Source organism: Idiotropiscis lumnitzeri, chromosome 2, assembly GCF_059441095.1.
Source record: "Idiotropiscis lumnitzeri isolate Australia: NSW breed Sydney's pygmy pipehorse chromosome 2, RoL_Ilum_1.0, whole genome shotgun sequence".
In the NCBI taxonomy this organism is placed as follows: Eukaryota; Metazoa; Chordata; class Actinopteri; order Syngnathiformes; family Syngnathidae; genus Idiotropiscis; species Idiotropiscis lumnitzeri.
The window spans coordinates 29,539,473-29,563,096 of NC_142392.1; the positions used below are offsets into that span (position 1 = coordinate 29,539,473).

At 45.0% G+C, this 23,624-nt stretch overlaps 1 pseudogene; it reads right to left on the reverse strand.

The window, feature by feature from the left end:
- Nucleotides 1-1,438: 1,438 nt before the first annotated feature.
- Nucleotides 1,439-11,361, reverse strand: LOC148342262 (uncharacterized; annotated as a pseudogene).
- Nucleotides 11,362-23,624: the final 12,263 nt, after the last annotated feature.

A 23,624-nucleotide genomic window follows, 5' to 3' on the forward strand; every position in this document is an offset into this window, starting at 1 on the left:
CAGCAGAAATGGTATGAATTGTTTACTTTCGCTGAGCCACAAATCACATTGACTATTGATGCGCGTCTTCATACTAAAGATCTAGGCCCCATGGTAAAGCGGTGTGTCGAGGCGGTTGGCTGGGTTCAGACGTCTATTACGAATGTTGAATACTCTGCGTCACTAACAGGGTATCATACTTCAGCACCCACTACAAATTCTTCGGTTTTGGGAACGTGACTAAATTTCAAAATTTCACGAAGCGGGTCACTCGGGAGAGGTAGCTCTGTGTGCGTCTCTGCCGGAGGGGTTGTGGACACGGGGCCCGACTGATTTTGGGCTCTGCTCCACAGCTCCCTCAATTGTTTTACTGTCTCTACACCCTCACCCAGTTGACAGAATCAGAGTTGGCACAGCCTGGAGGTGGAGGGAGGCATTCGGGAGACAATAGGAGGTGAAGACTGCAGCGGTCTTGGAGCTGTCTACATCTTGGAGAGCACCTATTCTTCCCGTAAAAAACGGTTTAATTTGGTATCTGCGTAATTCTAGGTTTGGGATTTTTATTTATCATAAATGGTTACTATTTCATTTGGTTTGCTTTAAAGATTTGCCAAAAAACTGTAAAAATTGGAGCGTTAGCTCAGGGCTTAATTTATAATCTCGAGACAGTTAGATATTTGAACTCAGTGAACTAAATTTTCTTTAATTCATGTTGGGGGGCTCGCCTTACAGCGAGGAGGAGGTGGACCCAAAAGGCGAGGAGGCCAAGAGGTGGGTAACGTGAAGGGAATTTATTAAATGAAACAAACAACGTGGCAGGGTGCTAGGTATCAAGGGCAACCAAAACGTGACTAACAGAAAAGGAGGACGAGGAACAGAAGCCGGGGCAAAACGCTGAGGGACGTAACGGGAACGAGGACGTGAACAAGAGCATGAGCTTGACAGGAACAAACGTGGTCGTGGAAGTCCGGAAAGTGTGGCAATGACCCGACGTTCAGTAGTTGGTCTGAGAAGCTTAAATAGTCCGAGTAATCAGGGGAGCAGATGGGAATCAGGTGCGTGATGGTTGACAGGGAACAGGTGCGTGGCTGGTGAGGATGAGACGGCTGAGAGGGAAACGCCCCTACACAGCTGACAAAACAATAACAGAAAAGCACATGGCACGAAGGAGGGAAGAAAATAACAACAAACACACTGACATGCCCGACACGGGTCATGACAGTACCCCCCCCTCAAGGGACGGATTCCAGACGTCCCAAATAAAGCCAAAAGAAAAAAAACAACAACCCAAAGAACAAAGTCCAAAAACGAGGGTGGGCGGAAGGGGTCGGGAGGTGGGACCACCACCCGTGTTCGGGACCGGTCTGGCGGGTGTCCGGGAGGCCAGACCAGCAAGTCCTTTCGCGGCCCTTCAGGAGGGCGTGCGGGCGGCCAGACCAGCACGTCCCATTGTGGCCATTCAGGCGGACGTCCGGGGCGACCCGAACGCCAAAAGGAGTCCGCCGACGGGGCTGAGACGAGAGGCGGCGGCGCAACGCTGGGTGCAGCAGAGGACGGGGCTTGGGCCGGCGTTGAGGTGGGCGCAACCGAGGCAGTAACTTGGAGCGACGGTAGGACGTTGGACACCGCCGCCGAGACGGAGACGAGACGCGGCGGTGGGTCGTTGACCGCCGTCGAGGCAGGCACTTGGGGCGGCGGCTGGTTGTCGAACCCCGCCGAGACAGGAACGTGGAGCGGCGGCTGGTTGTCGAACCCCGCCGAGACAGGAACGTGGAGCGGCGGCTGGTCGTTGAGCACCGCCGAGACAGGAACGTGGAGCGGCGGCTGGTCGTCGGACGCCGCCGAGACGGGGACGAGACGCGGTGGATCGCCGGACGCCGCCGGAGCAGGGACGAGACGCGGCGGTAGGTCGTCGAGCGCCGTCGAGGCAGGTACTTGGAGCGGCGGCTGGTCGTCGAACCCCGCCCAGACAGGAACGTGGAGCGGCGGCTGGTCGTCGAACCCCGCCGAGACAGGAACGTGGAGCGGCGGCTGGTCGTCGAGCCCCGCCGAGACAGGAACGTGGAGCGGCGACTGGTCGTCGAGCCCCGCCGAGACAGGAACGTGGAGCGGCGACTGGTCGTCGAGCCCCGCCGAGACAGGAACGTGGAGCGGCGGTTGGTCGTCGTCCACCGCCGAGGCAGGAACCGGGAGCAGTGGCGGATCATCAGACGTCGCCGAGGCAGAGACGAAGGGCGGCGGCGCGTCGTCGACGACCGCCGAGACAGAGGCGGGAAACGACGGCGGTCCTTTGGACGCCGTCGCGAACGTGACTTGGGACGGCAGGGAATTGTTCACCGCCGTCGAGGCAGGAACTTGCGACGGGTGCAGGACGAGCGCCGTCGGATCAAAGACCTGAGGCGGCTGCGGGACGTGCTCTACCAGAACAAGGACTTGGGACGGGCGCAGGACGTGCTCCGCCGGGACATGAGCTTGAGGCGGACGCAGGACGTGCTACGCCAGGACGTGAACTTGGGACGGATGCAGGGACTGCTACGCCGGGACGTGAACTTGGGACGGATGCAGGGACTGCTACGCCGGGACGTGAACTTGGGACGGATGCAGGGAGTGCTCCGCCGGAACGTGGACCTGGGGCGCTGGCAAGGCGCCGGAACGGGGCTCAGCAGCTGGCGAGGAGCCGGGACGGGACTCAGCAGCTGGCGAGGAGCCGGGACGGGACTCAGCAGCTGGCGAGGAGCCGGGACGGGGCTCAGCAGCTGGCGAGGAGCCGGGACGGGGCTCAGCAGCTGGCGAGGAGCCGGGACGGGGCTCAGCAGCTGGCGAGGAGCCGGGACGGGGCTCAGCAGCTGGCGAGGAGCCGGGACGGGGCTCAGCAGCTGGCGAGGAGCCGGGACGGGGCTTCGCAGCTAGGGAGGTGCCTGGACGGGGCTCAGCAGCTGACGGTGAGCCGGAGTGGGACTCTGGAGGTTGCAGCTGGTGAGGGACCGGCACTGGAAGCTGCAGCCGACGAGGGAGCGGCGTGGGTTGCTGCAGCTGACGTGGAAGCGGCGTGGGTTGCTGCAGCTGACGTGGAAGCGGCGTGGGTTGCTGCAGCTGACGTGGAGGCGGCATGGTCTGCGCAGCTGGCGTGGAGGCGGCATGGGTTGCTGCAGCTGGCGTGGAGGCGACGTGGGTTGCTGCAGCTGGCGTGGAGGCGGCGTGGGTTGCTGCAGCTGACGTGGAGGCGACGTGGGTTGCTGCAGCTGACGCGGAGGCGACATGGGTTGCTGCAGCTGACGTGGAGGCGACATGGGTTGCTGCAGCTGACGTGGAGGCGACATGGGTTTCTGCAGCTGACGTGGAGGCGACATGGGTTGCTGCAGCTGACGTGGAGGCGACTGCGGGCCGGGCGCAGCATTCGGACCGGGCGCAGCCGAGACGGGGGACCTGATCCCCATCAGCCTTCTTCATGTCGACCAGCTGGGCTTGAAGTGAGGAGACCTGCTTCTCCGCGTTCCTCTTGCCCTCTTCTGCCTCAGCCAGCATCTTCCGCAGAGCGTTCCGCTCGTCCTCCTGCTGCCGCAAGCGAGTGGAGAGGCTCAGCTTTTGGCGAGTCTCCTCTTGGAGCATCTCCTGTGCATCCTGCAGCTGCGACTCCACTGAAGACAGGTCTTGGCTGACTTTGATGTTTCTGCCCTCGGCTTCAGTCAGCAGACTGTTGACATTGTCCAGCTCCGACTGCATCTTGGCCAACTTGTCAGCCATCTCCCGCCTCTGCTGTTCGCTCTCTCCAAACTTGACCTGCAGCTCTTGCTGTGCTGCAGTTGAGTCTAAAGTGTCCTCCAACTCAGTCTTGAGAGCTTCCAGCTCCTCTCCAAGGTCTCTGCGCGCCTCATCTGCCTTGTTGCGCGCCTGTCTCTCCGATTCCAGATCCTCCTGCAGCTCCGAGATCTGAGCTTCCAGTTCCTGGTTCCTCTTCTGGGCGAGGTTCTCCTCCTCCCTCTTTGCCAGTACAGCCAGCATCTCCTCCTCCTTCTGGGCCAAGTGAGCTTCCATTTTAGCAAAGTGGGCCTGAAGTTCAGAAATCTGGTCACTGATTGAGTCCGGGTGCGCTGGGCGTCTGAAAGACGGTAGATATACTCGAGATCGTCCTTTTGATCCGAGTCGATGATCAGATGGGGTGGAATGACGGGTAAACCGTCGATGACGTAATCTGGAGACGAGGGGAGTGTAGCAGACGTGGCGCTGAGCTGATCGGCAGGTTGAGGGAGGTTGTCCGTGTGGCGGTGTCCATGACGCCGCCGCGAGCCCCTCGCTGGGTCCTTCTTTCTAGGTCGGGTCATTCTGTCGGGGGGCTCGCCTTACGGCGAGGAGGAGGTGGACCCAAAAGGCGAGGAGGCCGAGAGGTGGGTAACGTGAAGGGAATTTATTAAATGAAACAAACAAGGACAAACAACGTGGCAGGGTGCTAGGTATCAAGGGCAACCAAAACGTGACTAACAGAAAAGGAGGACGAGGAACAGAAGCCGGTGCAAAACGCTGAGGGACGTAACGGGAACGGGAACGAGGACGTGAACAAGAGCATGCGCTTGACAGGAACAAACGTGGTCGTGGAAGTCCGGAAAGTGTGGCAATGACCCGACGCTGAGTAGTTGGTCTGGGAAGCTTAAATAGTCCGAGTAATCAGGGGAGCAGATGGGAATCAGGTGCGTGATGGTTGACAGGGAACAGGTGCGTGGCTGGTGAGGACGAGATGGCTGAGAGGGAAACGCCCCTACACAGCTGACAAAACAATAACAGAAAAGCACATGGCACGAAGGAGGGAAGAAAATAACAACAAACACACTGACATGCCCGACACGGGTCATGACAATTCAGGAATAATTTGCCCATCTTGCAAAGCCAAATTCTAACATTGTGCCATATTAGCTGGATATCATTAGGACATTATTGCGAACCAACACTTCTGGATTGTGGTGATTATCGGCACAACAAAATGTATACGTTGTAAAATTGTTTCTGGGGGCAATGCCTGTGAGGATGCCACTGTCTAGATTATATACAAAGAAAGCTTTTACAACAGTCTGGGAATTGAAATAGATATAGATATAAAATTTGGTGGGTCTACGTTAATTCCAATATCTTATTCAAGTGCCTGATACAAGCTTCACAAACAAGTTTAAAAAGGTGATTGAGTGCAATTAATGGTTACCAGACGAACAAGTGTGTCTGCACATAGACGAGAATGCAAGTCAGTAAATAAAGACACACAAGCTTGCAGCATTACGTTACCTGCGTGACTTCTTAGAAGACAGAACATTACATGGTACCAGGTCGCGGGTCAAGAAAAGGACTGACGCGAGATGGACTCCGTAAGGCCACCAGAAGCGCTAAAAATGAAGGGAAATCTGGACGCGAGTTGGCGGGCTTTCAAGCAACAATTCCTGCTCTACCTTGCCGACGTGGGAGTCGGAAACAGAGCGGACGAAAAAAAAATAGCCCTTTTGCGAACCAATGGCCATCGAGGTATTCAATGAACCCGAAGATAAAGACAAGTTTGAAAAGGTCCTGTGGATTTAATTAATAATAATAATAATATTCCCTTTATTAGTCCCACAATGGGGAAATTCGAACCCAGGCCTCCTGGGGAGACTGGGTCCTGAACGCGGCGCCTTGTAGATACACTTGCAAAGACATTTTCAAGTCGGACCTTTCAAGAGAAGCTATATCGTCCAACACTCACTCAGTGGTGCGTAAGTGTGTTTCTGGATATTATTTGTCCAGCCGTGGTGTCATAAATGATGGTATTTTGATGTGGATTCATTCAAGTAGGACTTCACTGAAGGCACCTTAAATTACTTTCACACCCTGGAAGGTCACTGACCTGGCGAGAGAATTGCCCCCACCATAAACAATGCTCAGGCCTATTTTCTCTCAGGGCAGCATCTGGTTACATCGGAACTTCAGAACCAAGACTGGTCACTTCTGTGAGCTCCAGTCCCTTCATAGTTTCATAAAGAGAATTACTTCCCATATCTATATTAGGCCATTTAAAAATACAAGACTTTTTTTTTCATTTATTTCAATGTATATTTAAGCTTGCTTATGTAATAATACAATATTTATTCAATTGTTTTAGTATGTAAAATTATCAACAATTTAAACCTTTTTATTTCACACTTGAATATTTCTGAACATATTTGTTCTTTTGAATATGTGTGCAATTTAAATTATTCCATCCATCCAGCCATTTTCTGCCGCTCATCCAGGGTCGGGTTATTGAATTAATTTTTTAGTATTTTTTATAATTCAATATTTATTTCAAGATCAGGACTCTTCTCAATTAGTTCAATATTTATAAAATGTTTCTATATTTGTTAATTGAATTAAGTCTGTAGGTGGTTTCCAATTTTACATTTTAATATTTTCCTAATTCACTATATAAATATTCCAATGTATAAAAAATATAATACAGCATGAAAAAAAATATTTGGTATATTTGACAAAATGATAGTTTTTTCCAAAGTGAGATTCTGCTTAGCAACAAACCCCAAACACTTGATAGAGCTCAACCCATTAAGTGTATTTTGCAGAAATTTATTCAGAAAGCATAATATTAAATGTGAGGGGATATTTGAAGAGTTTGAATTTTGTTCAATGGACCATACATATACGAGCCAGCCTAACAAAGCGAGAAAACCAGCGCTGACTCCAGTCGCCATCAAGCTGCCAACTCCTGACATTCCAAAACCTTTGAGAGAAACTGAGACTACTTGCGTTTCTCTTTCTGGTTCTTTTTATAGTTCAACTTCTAGTTCAGTTTTTCACCTTTTCACAGCGTAATGAAGGCCAGTTGAGCAAGTGGAACAAGTGATTTCATTGATGATTGTTGAAGGCATCGATTTCATAAGCACCGTTTCTTCTCACACCTTTTCCATTAAGTACGATTAAAAAGACAACTGAAAAGCATAACGTTAACAAATGTTGTTCCAGGCAAAGGCAATTAATTTTATTTACATGTTTGATGTAAACACAAAAAAAATCATCATCACTCAGACACAATGGTTATTCTGGCACTGATCACATTGGCTTAATGTCAATAAAAAAGCTTTGCAAAATTAAATTTATCATATTTTATTCAAAATCACATTTACATCTTACCACAAAGAGTCGGTTCCTTCAGTTTTTTGTTTTCTTTTTTTTAAGCTTCAAGGATCGCTGCAATTCTCACCAGGACAATCGTGTCTCTCAGCAAGACGTTGAGTGAAGAATTTTTTAGCACAAACGCTGCAACTAAATGGCATGTCTCCACTGTGTGTTCTTGTGTGGCTTTGTGAACTTGACTTTACAGAGAAGCTTTTGCCACAAACTGAGCAGGAAAAAGGTTTTTCTGCACTGTGTGTTCTTGTGTGGGTTGTTAAATTTGACTTTACAGAGAAGCTTTTGCCACAAACTGAGCAGGAAAAAGGTTTTTCTCCAGTGTGTAATCGTGTATGTGTTTTTAAATTCCACTTAAAAGAAAAGCTTTTGCCACAAACTGAGCAGGAAAAGGGTTTTTCTCCACCGTGCGTTCTTGTGTGGGTTCGTAAATGCGACTTTAGAGAGAAACTCCTGGCACAAACTGAGCAGGAAAAAGGTTTTTCTCCACTGTGCGTTCTTGTGTGGCTTCGTAAATGCGACTTTAGAGAGAAACTCCTGCCACACACTGAGCAAGAAAAAGGTTTTTCTCCAGTGTGTGTTCTTGTGTGGCAAGTTAAATTTGACTTTACAGAGAAGCGTCTACCACAAACTGAGCAGGAAAAAGGTTTTTCTCCACTGTGTGTTTTTGTGTGTTTTGTTAAACTTGACTTTTGAGAGAAGCATTTTCCACAAACTGAGCAAGAAAAAGGTTTTTCTCCACTGTGTGTTCTTGTGTGTTTTGTTAAATTTCCCTTTTCAGAGAATCCTTTGCCACAAACTGAGCATGAAAAAGGCTTCTCTCCACTGTGTGTTCTTGCGTGCCTTACTAAATGAGACTTTTGAGAGAAGCTTTTGTCACAAACTGAGCATGAGAAAGGCTTCTCTCCACTGTGTGTTCTTGCGTGCCTTACTAAATGAGACTTTTGAGAGAAGCTTTTGCCACAAACTGAGCAAGAAAAAGGTTTTTCTCCACTGTGCATTCTTGTGTGGATTGTTAAATCAAACTTTTGATAGAAGCTTTTGCCACAAACTGAGCAAGAAAAAGGTTTTTCTCCACTGCGCGTTCTTGTGTGCCTTACTAAAATGAGACTTTCGAGAGAAGTTTTTGCCACAAACCGAGCAGGAAAAAGGTTTTTCACCACTGTGTGTTTTTCTGTGCCCTTTTAAAGACAGCTTTGAAGAGAATGAGTCAGTGTGACATGCCCTTTCACCTTTGGCTTGCCCATCATCATCGTCATGAGCATCATCATCGTCATGAGCGTCTGATAATGTGTCCTCATTATGTACTTGTGATGGTCCCCAGTGGTCTTCATCACCTTCTGTTGTCACGTAATGACTTGAACTGCTGCTTGGAGGCTCCGCCCCTCTCTTGTCCTCACTCTCATCCTTGTTTTCATCTTCAGTCTTTATAGGGAGAACGTTCACTGGTGACTTGTTGATCTCCTCCTCCTCCTCCTCCTTTTTGATGTGAGTCAAGTCTGGCTCCTCTTTTACATAAAGGAGATCGTTTTCACTGACGTCTGCAGGACACAGAAAGACAAATTTGGTTTGGTTAAGTCAAACCTCATGCAGCGACTTTGTCTTATATTGTTTCTACCGTGCTACCTTGACTTGTGCCTGCCGCATACGGAGCAATGCGTGGACCCCAACTTGGACCGGACCATGGGGGCATTTCACAAAATTACGTCCTACGATGTAAACCTCCCTTTAGCAGCACAACTGTGATAAACGAGCATTTAAAAAGGAAGCACGTTGCGGCTGATGCCCGATTTCATTCCTGACATCGTCACAGACGTTTTTGGAATATGTATTCGAATTCAACTAAGATACACCATAATATTTTAAGTGTTTACTGAATTATTTTGGAACTGCAATGATGCTTAACAGCTATAAGGGTGTCAGTAATGAGTAACAAAGTAACACAAGACCTCCCACTGATACGTCATGATTGTCATTTGGATAAATTACCAGGAACTATGAGTTGTGGGGGTGATGCAAACCACCTGGGCCACAGGAACTTTATGACCAGGAACTAAATGTTCCTGGGCTTGTTGGTAGAAAAGGGGGTTGTGGCGTACTCCCTTTTTAAGCCCATAGTAAGCCAAAGATGAAGATGCATTCCTTGCAGCATGCGCTTGTTCACTGATGAGATCCGTGCAACCCTGGATGGATGCATTCAATGTATTTTAAATGTTTGGATGGGGTGAAACTACGCACACGTGCACAAAACAGTGCAGGGCCACCCGAGGTTCATTGACTCTCACCCGACCAAGCCAGTAAAAAGTTCATAAATAAATAAGACCAATCCGTGCTTGATTTAAAAAAAAAAAACTTAATATTTTGTGTTTTATTCACTAAAATTGATCAACCGCTATTGACGTTTTCGCGGCAGTGTGCACATTGTTCGAGTCAGGCGGAATTCCTTCCGTAAGGAATTGCTTAAACAAAATATAAAAACCAGAAAATGTTATTTTGTTATTTTAAATGTAAATTTTATACTGGGAAAAACATGGAGTTCACCCCCCACTATTGGTTATTCTTTGGCATATATTTTCTGCACTGATTACATTTGACATAAACAATTGCTCAGCAGACCTGCAAGTAAAAGGCAATATTTAAAAATAAAACGGCAATAACCTTGAACGCATTTCCCCAAACAACTTAATGTTGTGATGCATATTTCTAATGAAAGAAAGTCGTTCGAAACAAAGCAAATGAGAGTTAGACGTGTACAAACCTGCTTTGAGTGGCACAACACGAGGCTGGTTGCAACCTTCGCCCAACAGTTGAAGACGTTGCTCGTTCTCTTCTTTTATTCCACAAAGTTCCTCTTTGTACTTGGGTGTCGTTCTTGCACACATTTTCAAATGATAATTCCAAAAAATCCGCACTCGATCTCTGCTTGGCGATGAGTCATGTGCCTCTTTTCGTTAGCGGCTAGCTAGCTAACAAGCTAAGCTAACTACGCCGAAAAGCATCAACGCGCGAAGATGAGGTTATCGGGACACAAAAACTCAATGAATTATGTCGTAGTCCTTTAGAGTAGCACTGGACATCCTTTGAGAAAATTACAGTCAGTTCCACACTAAATCAGAAGAATTTAGCGGTGGACTGCTTTTGTTCCGGTGTGGACGGGTCAGTGGATGTGGTCGAGGTCCTTCGGAAGCTGCGCGCTTGCTTATGACGTCATGATTTAAACACGTATTTTTTCAAATATATTTCTTTGCCTCTGTGTTTGTTTTTACACTAGGCTGTTCTATTTTAATATATATTTTATATAATATTTTAATTCGGTTGATAGAAAAAAATAACAAAATAACTAAATTAACGCCACATTGGCGAGTCAGCTCTTACGTCACTTCCGCCTTTGTCCGGAGAAGCCGCTGCTGCTCCAGCAGTGGGACGTTTACGTTTCTCCGACCAAACTTGCAACAATGCTGTGGTTCACTCGGGCTGCATGAATATAATGTCTGCATATACTAACAGTGGTTCTCAATTATTTCACGCCCGCCCCTACCAAGAAGAAAAAGATTCGCGCCCCCCAACCACCATTATATTTTTGTCTGAGTGTACTGATGTTAGATTGTCAATAAAATATCCGTTAACTAAGCTAAATTGAGAAGAAATATAATTTTGAGAACAGTTATAGTGAGGATCTCGAAACTCAGTACTCTGTTGTGCAAATATTGATGAGATGACAAATATTTGGCATGTTATTGTTGGAGTTGAGTCACCGTGGAAATGAGAACTAGTTAGTAAATCAACCTTTAAAAGCCAAACTTCCTGCAATGCGTGTTCGTTTTTTGTGCTCAAGAAGAAAAGGGTCAAATAAAGACTCAACAACTGATTAGAGTTCCGATATTTAGTTTCTTCAATTTCTGGAGTTCAGGAAATAGTACAAAGACAGATATCTGGGCGCCTTTTTCTTAATCTCACGAGAAACTGCACTTGGCGAGCACAGTCGAAAAATGTGCGCCATCTTTCAGCCCAGCTTCAGTTTTTATAGGAGTTTTTTATGTCAAGGGTAATGCAGGTTGAATCGGTTGAATCAGTCGTCCTCGCTCCCTCCCACGGCACGGGTCCACGTCCAAGGGAAGGTCCTGCCCAGGTTAGTCATCGTCTGGGTAGTTGATGATGGTCGATTCCTGTCTGGTCCCGTAGACTGGCACGCCAAGGCTGGCCTTCTCCGGCGGGCAGACTCTCCGTCTCTCTCCTCGCAGGCATTCCTCAATAATCTTGTCGGTGTGCGCTTGTGTCTGTCCAAGTGTCTGTGCGTGTATGAGCATGTGTATGTGCAGGTGTAAGTATATGTCTGTGTGTGTTGTTGGAGTTTTTAACTTTAAATGTACCAAAAGTTTACCAAAATAGTTCGAATTAATTATCTGACTCCATTAATGGTTAACCAAACACAACCTCCATTCATCCAACAATTATGCGCGCTCGTTTTGAGAGAAAGATGACCAGGATGCCGGCAACTTCACACGGGAGTGGATTTATTCTTAACAGGAGATCTAGTACAAAGTCTGAGAGGCCCGGTTACAGCAACCAACAGGAAAAAAAGACGCCCCCCCCTAAGTTGCCCAGGATCATTTATACATTTCAGCAAACAAAGCCAAGACTTCCTACTCATCCCCTATTGGCTATGTGGCATCTGCAGTTAACTTTAGCTTTCTCTTAGTGGACGTCTTCTGCCCGCAAGGTGACGTGTCGGCTCTTCCCACGGTGCGCGCCATGGCAGTTGTTTGTGCGCTCCACTGCCGATGAACCACTGGATCTGTTATTCTGCTCTCACGGTCGACCGTGTGACCATCTCACACAACAACAGACGGGTGGCCTTGATCGAAGTCCGGGACCCTTCGCGTCTGCACACTCAGTTCTCCGACGTGCGGCTCATCCTGCACAAAACATCTGCCACCCATGCATTTCACACAGCCTGGCCTGACCTTTTCTCATGCATTGATTTAAAGCCCAATCAGTATATATCTTTATTGCATTAAACTGAATACATGTCACTTGTAGTCAAGCTTATACAATCCTTTAATTCCTCTCATGGCCTCAGCGAACTGAGGCCATCACCCCCGCCAAAATAATAATAGAAAAATAATAACAGTAAAAAATGTAGAATGATATCTAAAATTTTATTCCCTCTCATGGCCTCAGACAACTGAGGCCATTACCACTTACTCCGCTGAACCCCATGGACCTGCTGGCTGCCAGAGGAACCGGCTGTGGGTCCGACACGGGTATCATCATGTACTTGCCACCCGGTCGCAACGGGCCCAAGGTGCGCTCGAGGGTTTTAACTGTAAGAGATCTGATACAAGGTATACAACAACATCCGCAAAGCACCATAATAGCTGTAAATACTGCCACTGAGATTAATATAGAGCTAATCAGACCTGTCCATTTAGCAAAGACATTCAACCATCCTGACCATATTTCCGAATCTACACCTGAATGTTCTTTCATCCTCTTGTTCAAAGTTTGCAAACCTTCCAATGCCTTGGTGAGACGCCCATCCGGTGCCGTGTTGTTTGGGATGAAACTACAACATTGATCCCGAAATATCCCGCACACTCCTTGTTTTTCAGCCAATAACCTATCTAAAGCAATCCTATTTTGAAACATTATTAATAAAGTTTTTGACAATTGTTTATGTACCGCCTCTAATTGATCCCAATTTAACTGGTCCAAATCTACAGGTGTCACACTCACCGGCAGGGCACACCTGCCAGAGGCATTGGTCGGCAGCCTGTCGTATAGAAATTTTCCACCATAACACAACCAGACGTCTGCACGGGAAAGCGGGGGTCCTGCTGGAAGAGACACATTCGTTTCACACCAATCCCACGGTATTTGTCCAATTGTGTGTCCTGCTCCATTCAACTTCAAACACGTAAAATTGTGTGATTGAATAATTCCGCATATATACCAACCTCGGGGTCTTGGTCACAAATTTTATAAAACAATATCACCTGTGCGTCTGTCAACCTATCCGAGCTGTCCTCCCGTTCCTCGTACATGACCGTCTGGTTGCAGTGGTATTGTAACATCACAATTTTTGTCTCCCCTCCGTCTGTCTAAAAAACAGTCTCATAGATTAGAAGCAAACATACTAAAAGCGTAGAAAGCAAGCCTATCATTCAGAAATAATAAGGAAAAGGACAGCCGTGTCCATTTTTATGTTTGATTTGTATGTGTTTCAATTGGTCAGTATCTCCCCCTCTCTTGACCTGCCCGTCCGGGCGGTCAACCTTCAGGCTCACCATCGCGGGGAAAGAACTCCGGTGCGGGTTGAAGTTGTGTGTAATAGAACCACTTACAACCTTTTGTATCTACCGTACTTTCATTTGATAAATGCTTTCTGTTTAATTAATGTTTAACATATTTAGTAAATATGAACCTGCTAAATTAAATATTTGACCTTCTGTCCCGTAAGTGTTTACAATAATGCCAGCAATCGTTATACAATCCTTCAAAATATGCATGCTAAATAATCGCAATAATACCATAATTAATTGTATTCAGTCACCTTTTTCAAATTGTTTGTGAAGCTTGTATCAGTCACTTGAATAATATATTTTAATTAACGTAAACCCACCAAATATTATATCTATTTCAATTCCCAGACTGTTGCAATAGCTTTCTTCGAATATAATCTAGACCGTTTCATCCTCACAGGCATTGGCCACAGAAACAATTCTCCAACGTATAAATTTAGTTTTGCTGATAATCACCACAATCCAGCAGTGTTGGTTCGCAATAATGTCCTAATGATATCCAGCTAATATGGCACAATATTAGAATTTGGCTTCGCAACATGGGAGAATCATTCCTGAATCAAATAAAATTTAGTTCACTGAGTTCAAATATCTAACTGTGTTTAGAGATTACAAATTAAGCCTCGATCTAACGCTCCAATTTGGACTGTTTTTTGACAAATTTTTAAAGCAACCCAAATGAAATAGTAACCATTTAAACTGTAATAACGCAGATACCAAATTAAACCTTTTTTTTTTTTCTTTTTTAACGGGAAGAATAGGTGCTCTCCCAGACATAGACAGCTCCAAGACCGCTGCAGTCTTCACCTCCCATTGTCTCCCGAATGCTTCAATCCACCTCCAGGCCGTGCCCACACTGCTTCTGTCAACTGGGGAGTGTGTAGAGACAGTAAAAACAATACACACACACCGAATTACCTCTTCCGAGTGACCCGTCTTGTGAAATTTTGGATGTTGCCAAAACCGAAGAATTTGTAGTGGGTGTTAAAATATGATATTCTGATAGTGACGCGGAGTATTCAACAACTATGGGGCCTAGATCTTTTGTATGATGATGTGCATCGATATTCAATGTGATTTGTGGCTCGGTGAAAGTAAACAATTCATACCATTTCCGCTGCTCAGGGACAAGGCAGGCGAACGAGGCAACGCCGGTAGACATAACAAATATATAATCCTAATGGAAGATCTACTCCTGACTAAATTTAGATGAATGCATTTTGATAAACCAAACCATGTGTGACCACATGTACAATGTAATGTCAATTGGTGAATTGAATGGGTGGAGGTTGCTACACCACTCAGACCAGAGCAGGAACAGGGCATACCCACCGCGGGAGGATGAAGAACCAGGTTTCAGCGCTGCCCTCAGATGTTTCAGTTTAGTTCAGCCACTGGGAAGGAAGAGAGCACGACATATGCTCCCTCCGAACGATGTGCACAGTCAAGTTCAGTCCCATCCAGAAATGCCACTCGAATTCCAGTGTTCGTTCAGTCAATGGCAGTGACTCAGGCAATCTCGAGAGTCCACAAGGCTCACTGGGAGATGCGGAAGGAGCTCATAGCTCGCCCTAATATCCAGCACCATCGAAAACTTGTCCATCCACCGTCCCCGGAATGCAGGGACCTGCCAGTCCTCGAACGCTGAAGCTCCGTGGCCCCCTGTCATGGAATGGGGTACCAGCGGGTTGGTGTCAATAGTGCGTTGGGAGTGGGTAACGGTGGCGCCCCCTGCGCTGGTGGAGCGCTCCTTGCGACAGATATGGCACCGGACCAGAGGATGGCACATTCCAGAAAGTGGCTCAGCATGGACAGCCCATCACCCAGTGACCCCACACCCCGCAGCACGAGCACACCCCACTCACAACCCCTGTCTATAACCACCCCTACCTCTGTTACCGCAATCCCGACCTCGTTGACCGCCCTGCTATGGACAGCCGGTCCGCTGTGGCGCCGCGTCACCCGAACCTTGCCTACGAGCAGCAGAAGTGGAAGGAGCAGTTCCAATGGGAGCCATTGGCTGCTGCCTTTGCTGCTCCCCCTTTTTTTTGTTTTTTTTATCTCTCTTGGCCTCCTTAACCTGCAAGTACAACAATTTTTAGTAACGCTCCTTAATCCACTCCCATATTTTCCTTTTCTGATGTTGTGCAAAATTATGTACAAAATGTGCTCTACTTAGACCGATTTAGCATTTTTTCATTGATGGACTGTTTCGCATGATGTCTGCACCCGGAAGGGGCACTCCCATGAGGACGGCCCACTGGAACAGCTGTGTAATGACGACATTATTGGACGGGTCACTTCCGGAAGGCTCACTCCATTCACGTCTCGTCCTGGCCACATAGACCAGGCCTGTCTCCTCCCCTCCCCATCTGAAAGACACAGCAACATCGGCCCCAACGGGGCCAGAAATACTCTGATGCACGGCACGGCCAATCTCACCTGAGGTGTCCCCATTCAGCCGATGACCATCATGCTGGTCTGTAAGTCTGGCCTCGGCCTCAAGTGAGGACAGTTCCTGACAAGTAAATTTTGTCCCGAATGTAACTCTCGCATCCCCCTACGGAGGACCTACCCTTGCATTAAGTGAGTAATTTTTCATGAAAACAGCGCAACTGCCCCACTTAACTGACATTAACTTCAAGTATCACTGCTGTGGTGCCATATTACATGGAAATGTCTAAACAATCCAACTAAATTTTGCCCTATCCTGGACTGGGTGTGTGTTATCTAGTCGTGCACCCGATGTGAATCATAAAACCTGCTGGGCACAAAAGCAGGCTAAATCAACAACTATCTTATTCTCCCTCTTTGTTGAGGAGAACCTGGGCGTGATGAGGCGCTATTTGAAGCGTTCTCCGGCCTTCTGGACACACAGGTCACATGTCACTTCAAACCTGTGGAGAGAGCTGGAGGAGTAGCAATTGCCAGTAAGAAGGGGTAAATTACCTCCCTTCTGAAACTTTCAGTTTTGCATAAATTTTGTGTAATAATGTCAATCAACCATTCACTTGATGCTTGAATTTAATTACTCCAATCTGTCACCAATAATAATTTGGAAATCAATACTCGGGAGTGCAATAGGGATTCAGGTTGATCAGGCCTGTCCGCCCATTGCACCCTACGTGCTGTAAGGGCTTGTCGGTGCACTTAATCAGGTTTCTTTCCTGAGGCCCGTCCCTTAAACATTCACTCAAACCACATAGACATACAAACACTTTTTCTTTCACACTTTCATTCCCCTCTAGGTATCTAATTCCTTACCCAAAAAGATAATTTCCACTTTCCAATTCCACACCGAGACCCCTCCCTTGGCGCGTCCGCCTTGATTACACTAAGATTTGTGCTGGCAGATCCTTAATTTTGCCTCAATTCAGCCAGCGTATGCCGAAGTTTACAACTGTGGTTCTCTTGATTTTACCATTCAGTCCCCGTGATGTTGTTTCTCCTGGACGTGGCTGACGATCCTGCACCTGTGACGTCAAACACCTCATAGATGTGGATGTTAGCAGTCTGGCATTTATGGAAATGCTGTCATGTCCCTTAAAAGTTGTCATGTCAGAGTTCGCGTCGTACAGTCATAAAACATCTGTCTTCCACCTTTGTCACATTTAATTCACATCAGTTAATAAATCATCTACAGAACTTTTTAATCCAACTTTATATTTGGTAAACCAATCTCCTATCAAGGCTCATATTTTCTTATGGGGAACACAAATTCCTCTTTATTTATGCCAATGGATCCTTAAAAATTTTTCTTCATGCCACATCACAAGGAGAATCAAATTAACAATAACCTACAGAGAGTAGGCAGCAAAGAAAGTAAACAAAACTATCGTAGACCAAACAACCAGCTATGTTTATCAGCCAAAGGGAACACAGACACACACACAGTGAGGAGCTGAGTGTCATGAAAAGAGACAAACTGGGCTGTGAAGGGATGGGTTGTATGGAAACAAACATAGGGGCCGTGGGCCACTCAGGGCCTCAGTGTTTTCCCCTCCTATTTGTCTAGAATTCATCAGGGAAAAATCATAAATCAGAAAAATCATAAAGAAAATAAATAATATTATCTACCGATAGAACAGGAACATTTTACGTGACCAGATTTAGAAAACTACTAAAATACTAGTAGGCCCATATCAATGACAATAGTCTCAAAATAAGTAGTTTTAAACTTGTCAGTTTTCAAACTGTAATATTCCGAACAGTATTCCTAAAACAACTCCACTTTGGATGGCCGCAGCCACGTGCTAACCAGCCGAGCCGAGCACCAACAAGCAAAGTGAGCTCAATCAATAATATAACAAAACTGGAATAACTTTTGCCATTTTCTTTTTGCCTGGAAACCCCTGACATACATGATTGACTACAAATATACGCCAAAGGTTCAACGACCAGTTCAATATCACCCTTTACCAATCTTGTCACTTGCACAACCCTCCACAACATTCAACATCTCCTTTTTCTCACGTGCCTCTCCTTCTTATCCACTTTCACAACCTTCTCAACCTTTTCTTCCAATTTTATGTTTGCCAATGCTGTCGCCACTGTCGCCAATTGATGCACACTAAGTCTGTCCTCCTCCACCATTGCCAATTCTTTTTCCATTTTACCTTTCCGAATCCATTTAGCTTTATCTTTTGCCCCTTTTCAATTGTTTGATGTCATTCAAAATTTTCCTCTCTTTCTTTTGCACCTGCTTAGCCAACTTAATCATATCCCATGTGGTCATCCATTTGTAATTTCAACAACACCTTCCGATACCTCTCTTTTGCTCTTTCTTTTTTTTTGTTTATCTTTTTTCTCCTCAATTCCACTCGTTAATTGCGTCTCCAACTTCACAGAATGTCCATCAATTTCTTGCCTCACACCATCACTTTCATACAGTCCATCGAAACCGAGCCCCATATCCCACCTATCTCCACTCCTCCTGAACAATCCACTCCCGTGCGTCCCAGCCAAATATCAAACAAAACAGTCCAAATTATATCACACCAATCACACTGCTTACACTTGCACACAAATTGCGATACGTAAATCCCAGATTTTACACCGTATCAATACCACATATAGTCTCAGACTATTTTTGTAATAAGTAAATCCCAGATTTTACACCTTATTACGACTTTGCGATACGTAAATCCCAGATTTTACACCGTATCAATACCACATATAGTCTCAGACTATTTTTGTAATAAGTAAATCCCAGATTTTACACCTTATTACGACTTCGCGATACGTAAATCCCAGATTTTACACCGTATCAGAACCACAAATTTAGTAATAAGTAAATCCCAGATTTTACACCTTATTACCGTGATACGTAAATCCCAGATTTTACACCGTATCACCGTGACACGTAAATCCCAGATTTTACACCGTGTCACAATCCACACTTTTAATATTTAATTTCCCAATTATCCCCGTTTTCCTCTGTTACATTTATTTTTCCCCAATTGTGCAGAACTCAGACATGTAGTAACAGGTATTCTGCTTACCTTTTAGATGTGGTACCACCAGAGGAAAACAGGTCTAAGTCGGGATTTCCTTTCCGTTCAACAAGTCGTCACTTGGTGTGGATATGGGTCCCTGACCCTGGGTCCCAGACCCTGTGGTTCTCTTATTCGAAGTCTGTGGATTTCTTTTGTAGTCCTCTCCCTCCGATCACGTCGGGGTCACCATAAATTGTTGGAGTTTTTAACTTTAAATGTACCAAAGGTTTACCAAAATAGTTCGAATGAATTATCTGACTCCATTAATGGTTAACCAAACACGACCTTCATTCATCCAACAATTATGCGCGCTCGTTTTGAGAGAAAGATGACCAGGATGCCGGCAACTTCACACGGGAGTGGATTTATTCTTAACAGGAGATCTAATACAAAGTCTGAGAGGCCCGGTTACAGCAACCAACAGGAAAAAAACAACCCCCCCCTAAGTTGCCCAGGATCATTTATACATTACAGCAAACAAAGCCAAGACTTCCTACTCTTCCCCTATTGGCTATGTGTCATCTGCAGTTAACTTTAGCTTTCTCTTAGTGGACGTCTTCTGCCCGCAAGGTGACGTGTCGGCTCTTCCCACGGTGCTCGCCATGGCAGTTGTTTGTGCGCTCCACTGCCGATGAACCACTGGATCTGTTATTCTGCTCTCACGGTCGACCGTGTGACCATCTCACACAACAACAGCCGGGTGGCCTTGATCGAAGTCCGGGACCCTTCGCGTCTGCACACTCAGTTCTCCGACGTGTGGCTCATCCTGCACACAATATCTGCCACCCATGCATTTCACACAGCCTGGCCTGACCTTTTCTCATGCATTGATTTAAAGCCCAATCAGTATATATCTTTATTGCATTAAACTGAATACATGTCACTTGTAGTCAAGCTTATAAAATCCTTTAATGTGCTCTGATCTCCAATTGTTCCGTCTTTCGGAATGTGTTTTTTTTATAGCGTCTGTGTGAGTCCTCCAGTGCCCAATTTGGTATGTTTGCATCTCTACAGCCAATGTGGAGAATGTGCTTTGTCGTATTTGTCCATGAAGTGCTGTGAATGTGAGGGCAGCTCATGGAAATGCTCCGTGCGCAAATTTGTTCTCACTACTGAGAATTTCAATAAAGTTCACACATTTAAACTAAGTACTATAAATTTAGCATATGAGAAAAATATAATAAATCAGAAAACATCAGGACTACAATCCCAGTTATTCTTGTGACCCGTGCTTCTAGTTCCATTTGATAAATGCTTTTTGTTTCATCAATATTTAACATATTCCGTAAATATGAACCTGCTAAATTAAATAATTGACCTTCTGTCCTGTAAGTGTTTAGAATAATGCCAGCAATCATAATACAATCCTTCATTTACCATTGCAGTCATCTTATCATTGCAGTTGTCAGGGTCGCCGGTCGGCGAGGAGGAGGTGGACCCAGAATGCGAGGAAGCTGGAGAAGGTGTAACTTAAGCAATTTATTAGGGGACCAAAATAATGACAGACAGACAGACGGGTTATGACAGCAGTATTTTTTATCATTGCAGCAGTTTATTAATTTTCCCTCTGTACCATAGACAGACATTCGGAGTGTTTCCTTACACTTGTAAATGTTGTGGGATGTAAGTGTGTACATACACATGGGGATTTGTGTATTTAAGTATATACTGTGTATATTCGCATAGGTTTGCTTTTTCTGAATTTCTGCTGCTAATGTCATACATTAACGGCTACATTGCACCACCGCCTCTGTGTGATCTATATGTTTGCTGCTGTCACACTGCAAATTTCCCCATTGTGGGACTATTAAAGGACATCTTTATCGTTATCTTTAAAAACCTTGTGTTGGTGCTTGCAAAATAATTTTCCATAAGATTAAGATTGAACAAAATGGTGAAACAAAAATTTAAAAAGTAAATACTGTAACTATTAAACATTGAATACTAAATTATTCCTAAAACAGATCAATGAATCTTGAAATTAATAGTGAATTATTGTAGTTTAATAAATACTGAAACGAATAATGAAATATTACAGTACTTTAAATAAATACCGAAATCATTTTCGAACACAATAACAGTTAAGTAATAAAAGAGTGACATATTTTAATTTAAAATTCGCAATCACATCACAACCTGGTGAAAAACCCTGTAAAAAGGCAAATATGTTGACATAAAGTATCACTTTATCATGTCAACTGTTAATAATAGGGAAATACATTTGGAATACTATCCAACCAACAACATGGTGTCAGATGTGAAAACAAAACCAGCAACAAAAGTAAAATTCAATACATCTCGGAGCCCCTCTGGTGCCACAGTATGAGAAAAAAATATTTTTTGCTAATCTGTACCCACAGTTTACTAATCTGTACCCACAGTTTACTAAACTGTACCCACAGTTTAGCTAATGAGCTAGCGTTCACGCCCATGCCATGACGTCAAACGTTTGTGGGTGTTGCTTGATAGAGCAGTACCCACAATTCAGCAAATGAGCTCACGTTCCGTCGTATACACGTCGAGGTAAATTCAATTTGTTTTTTTATTGATAGTATTAGAGTGTAGTGTAGTGTTCTGTCGAATCGGCATGGTGTGATTTACTTTCACTTTCGTTCCCTCATATTATATGATGGTAATATTGCTCTAGTTCCTAGTTCATATAGCAGTTTTAGCAGCGAACGGCTACAATTAGCCAGCGCGTTTCTTTTCATTTTTCGTGCGTCATGTTTTGAACATTCGCTGCGTTATTAAGCAATCGCCCGGCGCAAGCGATCATCCAGTCCTCGCTGGAGAAGGAGACACTCACTCGGTCGCATTACAAGAGGATACAATTACGTCTTTGGGGTTTCAAACACTGTAAGTACCTTTTCTGCGGTTATTTTTGTGTAATGATAATAGTTTGTGGTTACTGCCGTTTTCTCCCGTGTTTTTCCTAGCTAAAAGTATTGCTTTAATAGCTGCCACGCCATGAGATTTATGTTAATATGATATTACAACTATTGTTTTTAACGTATGTAAACATATTTAAATGTAATTAATATTTTAATTAATAATTTGATCACATATTCTATCTATTCCACGATGTAATCAGAAATCAAAACATAATTCTATTTTGCTCCACCTACAGAATGCACGCGTGAGATCATGGACCAACTTCAGCTCATAGAGTTCTATTTTCATTTGGGCCTGAGCTACAAACCCATACTATGTGTGCTGGGCTCCAAACACAGGATTGTTCTGAGTTTGAGGTCCCTCAAACGAATTCTTAAGAAGCATGGATTGTTCCGCCGAATCCATTATGACCACCCAGAGACAGTTGTGGAATTCATCAGAGAGGAGCTACAGGGCTCTGGAGCGTTGCATGGCTACCGGTGGATGTACACCAAATGTAAAGACAGAGGACTGCATGTACGAAAGGAAGATGTACGGCTGCTCCTTTCCGCAATGGACCCGGAGGGCACGACATTTAGAAGGAGAAGAAGACTGCACAAGGGTCCAAATTTTGTATGGCATGTCGACTCATACGACAAATTAAAGCCATTTGGCATTTGCATCAATGGAGCCATCGATGGATTTTCAAGGCGAATTCTGTGGCTGAATGCTTACCACACAAGCAGTAATCCAAAAGTCATCAGTGGCTACTTTCTTGAAACTATTAATGAATTAGGTGGATGTGCGCGCATCGTGAGAACAGACATGGGGACAGAAAACAGTTCCATCCGTGATATGCAGCGATTACTTCGTCGGACCCACACTGATGTGCATGCTGGTGGCAAAAGCTTTGTTGTTGGAAGAAGCACATCAAATCAAAGAATAGAGAGTTGGTGGGGCTTTCTCCGTCGAGAGTGTGTGGAATTCTGGCTGGACCTCTTCCACAGACTTAAAGATGAAGGACATTTTGATGGTGACTTCTTGGACAAGAACCTCATGTTATTTTGCTTTCTTGGTTTAATACAGGCAAGTAGTAACACTTCATAAGCACTTTATTGAATAATTTTTGCCATATCATGGTCAAGTTATAAATGCATTTTTATATTTTCTTCTCATGAATACAACTTTGCTTTTAAAGTTTTCAGAACCTTACAAAAAAAAATTTAAAAAAAATCCAGACATTTTCCGTGACATTGTAGATTATTTATGTCCACCTTGCTTTCACACTGCAGTGCATTCGTTTTGCCTACCTTGGTAAAAAGTTGAGGACCCAATGGTCAGTGGTAACTGCAAACATACCAAACCTTACTGTAACATGCATTTTTTCAGTTATGGTTACCATACTTTGTTTTAATTCTACCTCCATATAGACACAGACACAGAAGTACGCTACAGATAAATTTGACCTCAGTGAATGGATGGATGATCAGATAATATTTGAACTACTTAATGCCAGAATTTTCCTTCACTTTCACCATGCCACTTTCATATTTTGGTGACTTCCACGTGAATGCATCTGTGTTTGCACAATGAGCTGAGATTAGTCTTCGAAAAAGTTTAATATTTTCAGTTAATATGTTTCTTAAAACATTTATGTAAATTGTTTTTGTATCACCTGCAGGATGAGTTGGATGCAGTCAAGGAGGTGTGGAACAGCCATCTGATTCGTCCATCCAAGAATGAGCGTGTCCCTCATGGTCGGCCTGATGTCATGTTCTTGGTCCCGGAGCTGTATGGCACAGAGGACTTTTTGTGCCAAGTGACTGAGGAGGATTTTTTG